This window comes from Lolium perenne, chromosome 3 (assembly GCF_019359855.2).
Source record: "Lolium perenne isolate Kyuss_39 chromosome 3, Kyuss_2.0, whole genome shotgun sequence".
Taxonomy (NCBI): domain Eukaryota; kingdom Viridiplantae; phylum Streptophyta; class Magnoliopsida; order Poales; family Poaceae; genus Lolium; species Lolium perenne.
Window position 1 is genome coordinate 300,068,652 of NC_067246.2, and position 14,357 is coordinate 300,083,008.

Genomic DNA, 14,357 nt, shown 5'->3' on the forward strand with positions numbered 1-14,357 from the left:
ATGCAGTGGTACGCTGGGTCATCACAGCTGGTATCAGAGCAAATGCTTTGACCCTAGGATTAAAACCCTTTAAAGGAGACCTATAGGTTTGGTAGTGTCTATAGGAAGTTGTCTTAGCCAAACCAGCTATTCTTTTGACTTGAGATGGGTATTCACTTGAGAATAATCCTGACACACTTGAGTCAATCTTTCTTATCTATCTTTCTTAAGTAAAGTTAGTTAGTTATATGGCTTCATTCCAAATAATTAGAACCCCATTGAAGCTTAAGATAAATGGTGGTAGTAGACCACGATTGGTATACAATACATGGTAGTCCAAAGAGAGGATACAACCATAAGGTAGATATCCTATTGGAAGAAGTATACCAATGCAAGTTATAGTTAAGTAAGAATCATTTAAAATGTCAAATGACTGATGTTAAGTAATGTAGATAAGTAATATGAGGTAGTATATACCTATGATAAGTCAATCATAGGAGGTAAGGAAGAGAGATAGGAGTATACAAGTCTACTTTTCACGGTAAAGTTGGTAATAATATATGATTCACTTGAGAATCATGATGTGAGGGAGTAGAACATCATAAGTGAGTTAACAGAAGTATGATGAGGAGTAGGATTTAGGGAATAGTTCGAAAGCTTAGGCCTTAAAATCCTGGAAACGGTGTCAAAAATGTTAGAACCATAGTCCTTAATTTAAAGAAGACTTCTTTAGAGCATATCACATATAGAAATCCTAGAGTTATAGGTGGTATATTCTAAACAATCATGTGTTTAGAGTAGGCATGTTAGAACTAATTGTATTATAGGAAGTAGTCCTCAATAGCACATATATATGGAATACTATTTCGATAGTACTTCCAAAGGAAACTAGGTTAACTTCAACTATCCCAAGCCATTTTGTTTCAAGTTGTCTCGTTGCAAATGTGCAATTAAGATAATTGTTGAGACAAATAGTAGAAATTCACGTATTTGTGCTAAGTATCACAACCTAAACCTATCTTATATGGTATTCGTATGAGGAAGTGACGAATTCTGAAAATTTTGGAAGATAAGATGAAGGTTCACTAGAAGAAGTAAGTCAAGTTGTGGGAAGCTACCACAACAATCTAAAGGAAGGACCAATTAAAACTCACTTTTATCCTTAGTCAAGGAGTACTTCAACATGGAAGTATCATGAAAGTGAGAAAAATAGTGAATATGGAGCAGAAGAAGTGGAGCTGTATTCATTATAGAAGAAGGGAATGCAAGTGAAGTCACTTACAATACTATTTTCATAGTATCCACAAGTTGTTATCTTGCAAGACAAACCCTAGAAGAAGGAAAATAGACAAGTGAAGTCGCAGCTGGTATCATAAGACCGCAGCTGATATAGGATAACCATGAAGAGAAAGAATGTAAAGGGAGGTATATCTTAACTAAAACTATGTAAGTAGCCACAGCTGGTAAGTAGATATTGACTAGAACCATAACATAGCCACAGCTGGTATCCAATAAGCCACATCTGGTACTAGGTGGTGCAGTGGTACAGAGATAGCCCACAGCCTGAACATTTCTTTACCCTAAAAGAAAGGGGGATTCCGCAGCTAGTATTTCATAGCTGGTATCTCGTGGTTGGTAAATATTTAGTCGGAGGATTCATAATGGATACCCACAACTGTGTGGATACACTGCAAAGAATTCTTCGTGAGACTTTAGAAAGGTACAAAATATAAACTAGACTTAAACCAACTACCTAACCTTGAAGTTTAATGATTAGAAGAAAGGAAGTTTGAAGATCATTAGTAAACTCCAAGGGGGAGAGGAAGGTTGAAGGAGAAGTATTAAGATATTATTTGTAGAATGATAGACGGAGAAAAAGGTCTGTACTGAAAGGAAGTTCAATCTTATTTTTATAAGGTTGATGGGAAGTACCCATATAATAGTACTCTCAGGAGGATGTCAGACCAGAAGCCGAGGTTCATATCTCGAGGAAGTAAGGGTTAGACCTTAACTTGAGTGGGTAATTGTAATTACTCAAAACCAAGAGAACTTAAGTAAGCTTAAGATAATGAAGTTGGATGATGAAGATGTCGGAGGACAATCCAAGCTTAAGAAGATACTATACGAAGAAGTTTGACCATACCAAAAACTAATGATTATTAGAAAGATTCCTTTCATGGAACCTAAAGAAACCAAAAGGAAGATAACTAGTATAAACTAGAAGCCGTGATTGGATGGACTAAATGAGTCTAATCCATTCGTAGGAATAAACCACCAGGACCATGCCTATTGTAAATACCTTACGAAGTACCATTACTTTCATTATGGTAGTAAGGGACAACAAAACCTTACTTTACACAAATCCTTTCGAATTAAGGTTTGAGTATCGCAGCTGGTACACCATAGTGCCATATTACATCGCAGCTGGATTAGCGCAGTTGATAGAACCAAGCTTTGAGTACTCAAATAGGAAGATGTCACCACAACCATTAGTAAAGGCCACTAACACAATAAGATGTCCTAATCCAAGAATCTTTGAAGAGTAAGCCTATAAGCTTAGAGTGTTGGAAGAAATCATAGAATTGAAGAAAGTATCAGTGTCAGACATCAAAAGACTCCAGGAAGGATCTAGACAAGGGATATATTCAATTATATCTAATATGATCACCATGGAGTTGAAGGATGGTGATCTGTTCAAGACATTTCAACATTCCGAAATATGAGAGCGTTCGAACTTCGGGACGAAGTTTAGTTTAAGGGGGAGAGGCTGTAATATCCCAGGTTTAGAGGCAATAAAATGAGAGAACACCAAAGTGTGCATTGCATTCATGCATAGAAAATCCGGGGAATTTTCGCGCTTTCAAATAAAACTTACCACGATGGCGAAGTTTCACTTGACTTGCTGGAATTGAAGTAGATCATCAAGTCAAGCGCTATAAACTTCACTGTGATCTTTGTTAAAACCTTATTTTGGGTAGAGATGATTTGATCTATGGATTAGATCAAATGGAATTATATTTACAACAACACATTCTTTAAGAATCAAACCCTAACTTATTAACACTTAAAAGTTAGCAACTACCTTTGTGTGTAAATTAATTCACTTCTAAACTTATTACCAAATAAGGTAAACCACAGGGTCTAAAGTGCATAAAAGCCACACATTCTTATTTAAATCATAACTTATTAAGTATATGAAATATTGATACTTCTCCGACGTATCGATAATTTCTTATGTTCCATGCCACATTATTGATGATATCTACATGTTTTATGCATACTTTATGTCATTTTTTCTTTTTCCGGCACTAACCTATTAACGAGATGCCGAAGAGCCAGTTGCTGTTTTCTGCTGTTTTTGGTTTCAGAAATCCTAGTAAGGAAATATTCTCGGAATTGGACGAAATCAACGCCCAGGGGCCTATTTTCACACAAAGCTTCCAGAAGACCGAAGAGGAGACGAAGTGGGGCCACGAGGTGGCCAGACACTAGGGCGGCGCGGCCCAACACCAGGGCGGCGCGGCCCTGTCGTCTGGGCCCCTCGTGACGCCCCCTGACCTGCCCTTCCGCCTACAAATAGTCTTCGTCGCGAAACCCCCAGTACCGAGAGCCACGATACGGAAAACCTTCCAGAGACGCCGCCGCCGCCAATCCCATCTCGGGGGATTCAGGAGATCGCCTCCGGCACCCTGCCGGAGAGGGGATTCATCTCCCGGAGGACTCTACACCGCCATGGTCGCCTCCGGAGTGATGAGTGAGTAGTTCACCCCTGGACTATGGGTCCATAGCAGTAGCTAGATGGTTGTCTTCTCCTCATTATGCTTCGTTGTCGGATCTTGTGAGCTGCCTAACATGATCAAGATCATCTATCTGTAATGCTATATGTTGTGTTTGTTGGGATCCGATGAATAGAGAATACTATGTTATGTTGATTATCAATCTATGTGTTGTTTATGATCTTGCATGCTCTCCGTTACTAGTAGATGCTTTGGCCAAGTTGATGCTTGTAACTCCAAGAGGGAGTATTTATGCTCGATAGTGGGTTCATGTCTCCGTGAATCTGGGGGAGTGAGAGAAACCTCTAAGGTTATGGATGTGCTGTTGCCACTATGGATAAAACATTGATGCTATGTCCGAGCATGTAGTTATTGATTACATTACGCACCATACTTAATGCAATTGTCTGTTGTTTGCAACTTAATACTGGAAGGGGTTCGGATGATAACCTGAAGGTGGACTTTTTAGGCATAGATGCATGCTGGATAGCGGTCTATGTACTTTGTCGTAATGCCCAATTAAATCTCAAAATACTCATCATATCATGTATGTGCATGGTCATGCCCTCTCTATTTGTCAATTGCCCAACTGTAATTTGTTCACCCAACATGCTATTTATCTTATGGGAGAGACACCTCTAGTGAACTGTGGACCCCGGTCCATTCTTTACATCTGAAATACAATCTACTGCAATTGTTCTACTGTTCTCTGCAAACAATCATCATCCACACTATACATCTAATCCTTTGTTACAGCAAGCCGGTGAGATTGACAACCTCGCTGTTTCGTTGGGGCAAAGTACTTTGGTTGTGTTGTGCAGGTTCCACGTTGGCGCCGGAATCCCTGGTGTTGCGCCGCACTACATCTCGCCGCCATCAACCTTCAACGTGCTTCTTGGCTCCTACTGGTTCGATAAACCTTGGTTTCTTACTGAGGGAAAACTTGCCGCTGTACGCATCACACCTTCCTCTTGGGGTTCCCAACGGACGCGTGTTGTATGCGTATCAAATATCATAAAACTAAATCCATTTACATTACGATTTATAGTTCAAACTATTTGAATCAAACTGACTATGAGTATTTTGAAACACTTATGATCATGCCTTGGTGAAATCAAACACCAACTATCCAAATTTGAGGAATAACCTTCAACCTTGATCTTTTGATCAATATTATAATATAAATCCAATCCAATATGATATAGTGACTCATCCACAATAATAAAACCATCCACAAGATATTTAGTAACAAATGCCACTTGGCTAACCAAAAATAAATCATATGAGAGGATAATGATCTTGCCACATAGGATGAAAATATCTACGTGACTTGCATCCCAAGCTTTGCCACCTCATGCTCAAAGGATTGCTATGGATGAGGGCATGACACCCAAGCACCTTACTCATCAAACCAACACAAGAGTCACCACCTATGTGTCATGATACTAGAGCTTGCCCAAGCCTATAAATAGAGCCACACCTTCATCCATTTTCTCATCAAGTACCATGATACAAGGGAACAAACACATAGAGCCACTCCATGTGATTAGCTAGGATCAAGATGAAGAAGCTAGGAGGTGGAGGCATTGAAGGAGATATGCCCTAGAGGCAATAATAAAGTGGTTATTATTTATATCTTTATGTTTATGATAAATGTTTATATATCATGCTATAATTGTATTAACCGAAACATTAGTACATGTGTGATATGTAGACAACAAGAAGTCCCTAGTATGCCTCTTAAACTAGCTTGTTGATTAATGGATGATTAGTTTCATAATCATGAACATTGGATATTATTAATAACAAGGTTATATCATTATATGAATGATGTAATGGACACACCCAATTAAGCGTAGCATAAGATCTCGTCATTAAGTTATTTGCTATAAGCTTTCGATACATAGTTACCTAGTCCTTATGACCATGAGATCATGTAAATCACTTATACCGGAAAGGTACTTTGATTACACCAAACACCACTGCGTAAATGGGTGGCTATAAAGGTGGGATTAAGTATCCGGAAAGTATGAGTTGAGGCATATGGATCAACAGTGGGATTTGTCCATCCCGATGACGGATAGATATACTCTGGGCCCTCTCGGTGGAATGTCGTCTAATGTCTTGCAAGCATATGAATGAGTTCATAAGAGACCACATACCACTGATGCGAGTAAAGAGTACTTGTCGAGACGAGGTTGAACAAGGTATAGAGTGATACCGAAGATCAAACCTCGGACAAGTAAAATATCGCGTGACAAAGGGAATTGGTATTGTATGTGAATGGTTCATTCGATCACTAAAGTCATCGTTGAATATGTGGGAGCCATTATGGATCTCCAGATCCCGCTATTGGTTATTGGTCAGAGTGAGTACTCAACCATGTCCGCATAGTTCACGAACCGTAGGGTGACACACTTAAAGTTGGATGTTGAAATGGTAGTACTTGAATATGGAATGGAGTTCGAATATTTGTTCGGAGTCCGGATGATATCCGGACATCACGAGGAGTTCGAATGATCAGGAGAATAAGATTCATATATAGGATGTCATTTTATGTGAATTAAAATGTCGCGGAAGGTTCTATGGAAGGTTCTAGAAGGTTCTAGAAAAGTCCGGAAGAAACCACCAAGGAAGGTGGAGTCCACATGGGACTCCACCTCCATGGCCGGCCAACCCTAGTGGGGGAGGAGTCCCAAGTGGACTCCCCTTAGGGGCCGGCCACCCCCCCATATGGGAGGTGGAACTCCCACCTCTAGTGGGAGTCCTAGCTTGGCTAGGTTTCCCCTCCATATGGAAGGTTTTTGGTTCGGGTCTTATTCGAAGACTTGGATACCAACACTTGGGGTTCCACCTATATAATGAGGGGCATAGGGGAGGGGGCCGGCTACACCAAAGCCACAAGTTGGCCGCACCCCCTTGAGGCCGGCCACCCCCTCCCAAACCCAAGCCCCCCCCCACTCCTCCAAATCTCCCGCGGAGCTTTAGCCAAGCGCCACCCGAGTTCTCCACCGCCACCGACACCACGCCGTCGTGCTGTCGGATTCAAGAGGAGCTACTACTTCCGCTGCCCGCTGGAACGGGAGGTGGACGTCGTCTTCATCAACAACCGAACGTGTGACCGAGTACGGAGGTGATGCCCGTTCGTGGCGCCGGAACCGATCGTGATCAAGATCTTCTACGCGCTTTTGCAAGCGGCAAGTGAACGTCTACCGCAGCAACAAGAGCCTCCTCTTGTAGGCTTTGGAATCTCTTCAAGGGTGAGACTCGATACCCCCTCGTTGCTACCGTCTTCTAGATTGCATCTTGGCTTGGATTGCGTGTTCGCGGTAGGAAATTTTTTGTTTTCTATGCAACCTTATCCTACAGTGGTATCAGAGCCGTGTCTATGCATAGATGGTTGCACGAGTAGAACACAATGGTTTTGTGGGTGTTGATGCTCTTGTTATCTTTAGTTTGAGTACTTTGCATCTTTGTGGCATAGTGGGATGAAGCGGCTCGGACTAACTTTACATGACCGCGTTCATGAGACTTGTTCCTCGTTCGACATGCAACTTGTATTGCATAAGAGGCTTTGCGGGTGTCTGTCTCTCCTACTATAGTGAAGATTCAATTTACTCTTCTATTGAAAACATTAGTATCAACGTTGTGGTTCATGTTCATAGGTAGATTAGATCTCTCTCGAAAACCCTAAACCACGTAAAATATGCAAACCAAATTAGAGACGTCTAACTTGTTTTTGCAGGGTTTGGTGATGTGATATGGCCATAATGTGATGATGAATATGTATGAGATGATCATTATTGTATTGTGGCAACCGGCAGGAGCCTTATGGTTGTCTTTAAATTTCATGTTGAGTAGTATTTCAAAGTAGTTGTAATAGTTGCTTCATGGAGGACAATCATGAAGACGGCGCCATTGACCTTGACGCTACGCCGACGATGATGGAGATCATGCCCGAAGATGATGAAGATCATGTCCGTGCTTTGGAGATGAAGATCAAAGGCGCAAAGACAAAAGGTCCATATGATATCACATATGAACTGCATGTGATGTTAATCCTTTTATGCATCTTATTTTGCTTAGATCACGACGGTAGCATTATAAGATGATCCCTCACTAAAATCTCAAGATAATAAAGTGTTCATCCTTAGTAGCACCGTTGCCAAGACTTGTCGTTTCGAAGCATCTCGTGATGATCGGGTGTGATAGAATCAACAAGTGCATACAACGGGTGCAAGACAGTTTTGCACATGCGGATACTAAGGTGGCCTTGACGAGCCTAGCATGTACAGACATGGTCTCGGAACACGTGATACCGAAAGGTAGAGCATGAATCATATGGTTGATATGATGAACACTTTGAGTGTTCGCCATTGAAATCACACCTTGTCTCGTGATGATCGGACATAGGTGCGGTGGATTTGGTTCGTGTGATCACTAAGACAATGCGAGGGATATTGTTTTGAGTGGGAGTTCACCTAGATTTTTAATTATGTTGAATTAAAATTTGAACTCAATTTGTCATAAACTTAGTCTAAACTTTTGCAAATATATGTTGTAGAGATGGCGTCCCCAATCAATTTTAATCAGTTCCTAGAGAAAGAGAAACTTAAGAGCAACGGTAGCAACTTCACCGACTGGTTCCGTCATGTGAGGATCTTCCTCTCTGGCGGAAATCTGCAATATGTGCTTGATGCACCGCTAGGTGACCCTCCTGCAGCTGAAACCGATGAAGTAAAAGGCGTTTACGAGACTCGAAAAATTCGGTACTCTCAAGTTCGGTGTGCCATCTGTGCGATGCGGAATCCGATCTTCAAAAACGTTTTGAGCACCACGATCCTCATGAGTTGATGAAAGAGCTGAAAGCTATTTTTGAGACTCATGCGGCCGTGGAATGCTATGAAGCATCGAAACAATTCTTGGTGCATGATGGAAGAAGGCAGCTCCGTTAGTGAGCACATGCTCGCCATGACCGGGCATGCGAAGAAACTTCGATGACTTGGGAATAGTGATTCCTAACAGATCGGGGATTAATCGTGTCCTTCAATCACCGCCACCAAGTTACAAGAACTTTGTGATGAACTACAATATGCAGAACATGAACAAGGAGTTACCTGAACTCTTTGGCATGCTAAAAGCTGCTGAGATTGAGATCAAGAAAGAGCACCAAGTGTTGATGGTCAACAAGACCACCAGTTTCAAGAAACAGGGCAAGTCTAAGGGAAAATTCAAGAAGGGTGGCAAGAAAGCTGCCACGCCTCCTATGAAACCTAAGACAGGCCCTAAGCACGATCTTGAGTGCTATTCTTTGCAAAGAGAAGGGACAACTGGAAGCGTAATTACTCCAAGTATCTGGCTGATCTGAAGAGCGGCCTTGTCAAGAAGAAGAAAGAAGGTATATCTGATATACATGTTATAGATGTTTATCTCACTGGTTCTCGTTCTAGTACCTGGGTATTTGATACTGGTTCGGTTGCTCATATCTGTAACTCGAAACAGAAACTAAAGAATAAACGAAGACTACTGAAAGATGAAGTGACGATGTGCGTTGGAAATGGATCCAAAGTCGATGTGATCGCTGTCGGCACACTTCCTCTACATCTACCTTCGGGATTAGTTTTAAGCCTAAATAATTGTTATTTTGTACCCGCGTTGAGCATGAACATTATATCTGGATCTTGTTTAATGTAAGACGGTTATTCATTCAAGTCTGAGAATAATGGTTGTTCTATTTTTATGAATAATATCTTTTATGGTCGAGCACCACAAAAGAATGGCTTATTTCTGTTAGATCTCGATAGTAGTGATACGCATATACATAACATTGATGCTAAGCGAATTAAATTGAATGATAATTCTACTTATATGTGGCACTATCGTCTTGGTCATATTGGAGTGAAACGCATGAAGAAACTCCATACTGATGGATTACTTGAATCACTTGACTTTGAGTCACTTGAAAGATGCGAAGCATGTCTAATGGGAAAAATGACAAAGACTCCATTTTCTGGTATGATGGAGCGAGCTACTGACTTATTGGAAATCATACATACCGATGTGTGTGGACCAATGAGTGTAGCATCGCGCGGTGGTTATCGTTATGTTCTAACCTTCACAGATGATCTGAGTAGATATGGGTATATCTATTTCATGAAACATATATCCGAAACTTTTGAGAAGTTTAAGGAATTCCAAAGTGAAGTAGAAAATCAACGTAACAAGAAGATCAAATTTCTACGATCTGATCGTGGAGGTGAATATCTGAGTTATGAGTTTGGCATGCATTTAAAGAAATGCGGAATACTTTCACAATTGACACCGCCGGAAACACCTCAACGAAACGGTGTGTCCGAACGTCGTAATCGAACTCTCTTAGATATGGTTCGTTCTATGATATCTCTTACTGATTTGCCTTTATCATTTTGGAGTTATGCATTAGAGACAGCCGCATTCACTTTAAATAGAGCACCATCAAAATCCGTAGAAACGACACCGTATGAATTATGGTTTAATAAGAAACCTAAGCTATCGTTCCTGAAAGTTTGGGGTTGCGAAGCCTATGTAAAGAAGTTACAACCGGACAAGCTAGAACCCAAAGCGGAGAAATGCGTCTTCATAGGATACCCTAAGGAAACTATAGGGTATACTTTCTATCACAAATCCGAAGGCAAAATCTTTGTTGCTAAGAACGGAACCTTTCTTGAGAAAGAATTTCTCTCTAAAGAAGTGACTGGAAGAAAAGTAGAACTCGATGAGATTGATGAATCTATACTCGTTGATCGAGTAGCGCGATCTGGAAGTTGTACGATTACCGCCTACACGGCAACGAGAGGAAGCTAATGATAATGATCATGAAACTTCGAACGAGGAAACCATGCGAACCTCGCAGATCGACAAGGGAACGTACCACTCCTGATTGGTATGATCCTTGTCTAAATGTCATGATTGTGGATAACAATGATGAGGACCTGCGACATATGAAGAAGCGATGATGAGCCCAGATTCCAACAAATGGCAAGAAGCCATGAAATCCGAAATGGGATCCATGTATGATAACAAAGTATGGACTTTGGTAGACTTACCTGATAGCCGAAAGGCTGTCGAGAATAAATGGATCTTCAAGAGAAAAACAGATGCAGATGGTAATATTACTGTCTATAAAGCTTGACTTGTCGCAAAGGGTTTCTGACAAATTCAAGGAGTTGACTACGATGAGACTTTCTCACATGTAGCGAAGCTAAAATCTGTGAGGATTTTGTTAGCAATAGCTGCATTTTTCGATTATGAGATTTGGCAGATGGATGTCAAAACGGCGTTCCTTAATGGAGACATTGAGGAAGAGTTGTATATGGTACAACCCAAAGGTTTTGTCGATCCTAAAAATCTTTGACAAAGTATGCAAACTTCAGCGTTCAATCTATGGGTGAAGCAAGCATCAAGAAGTTGGAACCGACGCTTTGATAAGGTGATCAAAGACTTCGGGTTTATACAGTGTCATGGAGAGGCCTGTATTTAAAAGAAAGTGAGTGGGAGCTCTGTAGCATTCCTGATATTATATGTAGATGACATATTGTTGATCGGGAATGATATAGAACTATTAAGCAGTGTTAAAGGTTATTTGAATAATAGTTTTTCAATGAAAGACATTGGTGAAGCATCGTATATATTAGGCATCAAGATTTATAGAGATAGATCAAGACGCCTAATAGGGCTATCACAGAGTACATATCTGGACAAGATTCTAAAGAAGTTTAGAATGGACGAAAGAAAGAAAGGGTTCTTACCTATGTTACCAGGCAAAGTCTTGAGTAAGACTCAAGGACCGGCTACGGCAGAAGAAAGAGAAAGGATGAGTAAAATCCCCTATGCCTCGGCAGTAGGATCTATCATGTATGCCATGCTATGTACTAGACCGGAGATAGCACATCTTTGTTAGTTTGACTAGCAGATATCAAAGTGATCTAGGAATGGAACAACGGACAGCGGTCAAGAATATCTGAAGTACTTGAAAAGAACTAAGGATATGTTTCTTTGTTATGGAGGTGACCAAGAGCTCGTTGTAAGTGGTTACACCGATGCAAGTTGGAACAACGATCTGATGACTCTAAGTCACAATCTGGGTACGTGTTTATATTGAATGGTGCTTTGATAAGGTGGGCAAGCTCGAAGCGGTGCACGGTGGCGAAGTCTTCAACAGAATCAGTACATAAGCGGCTTCAGAGGCTTCATCGAAGCGGTATGGATGAAGAGGTTCATTGTAGAGCTCGGTGTGGTTCCTAGTGCATTGGACCCATTAATCATTTACTGTGATAACATGGGTGCCATCGCCAATACACAAGAGCCAAGGTCACACAAGAGGCTGAAGCATATCAAGATGCGTTACCACTCGATTCGCGAATACATCGAAGATGGAGAAGTAAAGATTTGCAAAGTACACACTGATCTGAATGTAGCAGATCCATTGACTAAAGCTCTCCCTAGGGCAAAGCATGACCAACACCAGAATGCCATGGGTGTTAGGTATATTACAATGTAATCTAGATTATTGACTCTAGTGCAAGTGGGAGATCGAAGGAGATATGCCCTAGAGGCAATAATAAAGTGGTTATTATTTATATCTTTATGTTTATGATAAATGTTTATATATCATGCTATAATTGTATTAACCGAAACATTAGTACATGTGTGATATGTAGACAACAAGAAGTCCCTAGTATGCCTCTTAAACTAGCTTGTTGATTAATGGATGATTAGTTTCATAATCATGAACATTGGATGTTATTAATAACAAGGTTATATCATTATATGAATGATGTAATGGACACACCCAATTAAGCGTAGCATAAGATCTCGTCATTAAGTTATTTGCTATAAGCTTTCGATACATAGTTACCTAGTCCTTATGACCATGAGATCATGTAAATCACTTATACCGGAAAGGTACTTTGATTACACCAAACACCACTGCGTAAATGGGTGGCTATAAAGGTGGGATTAAGTATCCGGAAAGTATGAGTTGAGGCATATGGATCAACAGTGGGATTTGTCCATCCCGATGACGGATAGATATACTCTGGGCCCTCTCGGTGGAATGTCATCTATTGTCTTGCAAGCATATGAATGAGTTCATAAGAGACCACATACCACGGTACGAGTAAAGAGTACTTGTCAGGAGACGAGGTTGAACAAGGTATAGAGTGATACCGAAGATCAAACCTCGGACAAGTAAAATATCGCGTGACAAAGGGAATTGGTATTGTATGTGAATGGTTCATTCGATCACTAAAGTCATCGTTGAATATGTGGGAGCCATTATGGATCTCCAGATCCCGCTATTGGTTATTGGTCAGAGTGAGTACTCAACCATGTCCGCATAGTTCACGAACCATAGGGTGACACACTTAAAGTTGGATGTTGAAATGGTAGTACTTGAATATGGAATGGAGTTCGAATATTTGTTCGGAGTCCCGGATGATATCCCGGACATCACGAGGAGTTCCAGAATGATCCGGAGAATAAGATTCATATATAGGATGTCATTTTATGTGAATTAAAATGTCGCGGAAGGTTCTATGGAAGGTTCTAGAAGGTTCTAGAAAAGTCCGGAAGAAACCACCAAGGAAGGTGGAGTCCACATGGGACTCCACCTCCATGGCCGGCCAACCCTAGTGGGGGAGGAGTCCCAAGTGGACTCCCCCTTAGGGGGCCGGCCACCCCCCCATATGGGAGGTGGAACTCCCACCTCTAGTGGGAGTCCTAGCTTGGCTAGGTTTCCCCTCCATATGGAAGGTTTTTGGTTCGGGTCTTATTCGAAGACTTGGATACCAACACTTGGGGTTCCACCTATATAATGAGGGGCATAGGGGAGGGGGCCGGCTACACCAAAGCCACAAGTTGGCCGCACCCCCTTGAGGCCGGCCACCCCCTCCCAAACCCTAGCCGCCCCCTCTCCTCCATATCTCCCGCGTAGCTTTAGCGAAGCTCCGCCGGAGTTCTCCACCGCCACCGACACCACGCCGTCGTGCTATCGGATTCAAGAGGAGCTACTACTTCCGCTGCCCGCTGGAACGGGAGGTGGACGTCGTCTTCATCAACAACCGAACGTGTGACCGAGTACGGAGGTGATGCCCGTTCGTGGCGCCGGAACCGATCGTGATCAAGATCTTCTACGCGCTTTTGCAAGCGGCAAGTGAACGTCTACCGCAGCAACAAGAGCCTCCTCTTGTAGGCTTTGGAATCTCTTCAAGGGTGAGACTCGATACCCCCTCGTTGCTACCGTCTTCTAGATTGCATCTTGGCTTGGATTGCGTGTTCGCGGTAGGAAATTTTTTGTTTTCTATGCAACGTTATCCTACAGGCATACCACAAGATGCAGGTTTATCAGATTTCCTGAAGAACAAGGTACAGAAGTTACCAAGGTAGAATTCCTAGGCAAACCATATATTTAGAGGATCATATCATCATCTCTTGAGTAGGACCTTAGGAAACCAATTCCATAATCATCACAATTTGGTATTAATTAGAAACCCTAAGAATCTAAGTGAGTGTGATGAGAGGAATGATAAAGAGTGATTAGTGAGGAATAAGTGGATATTGTCT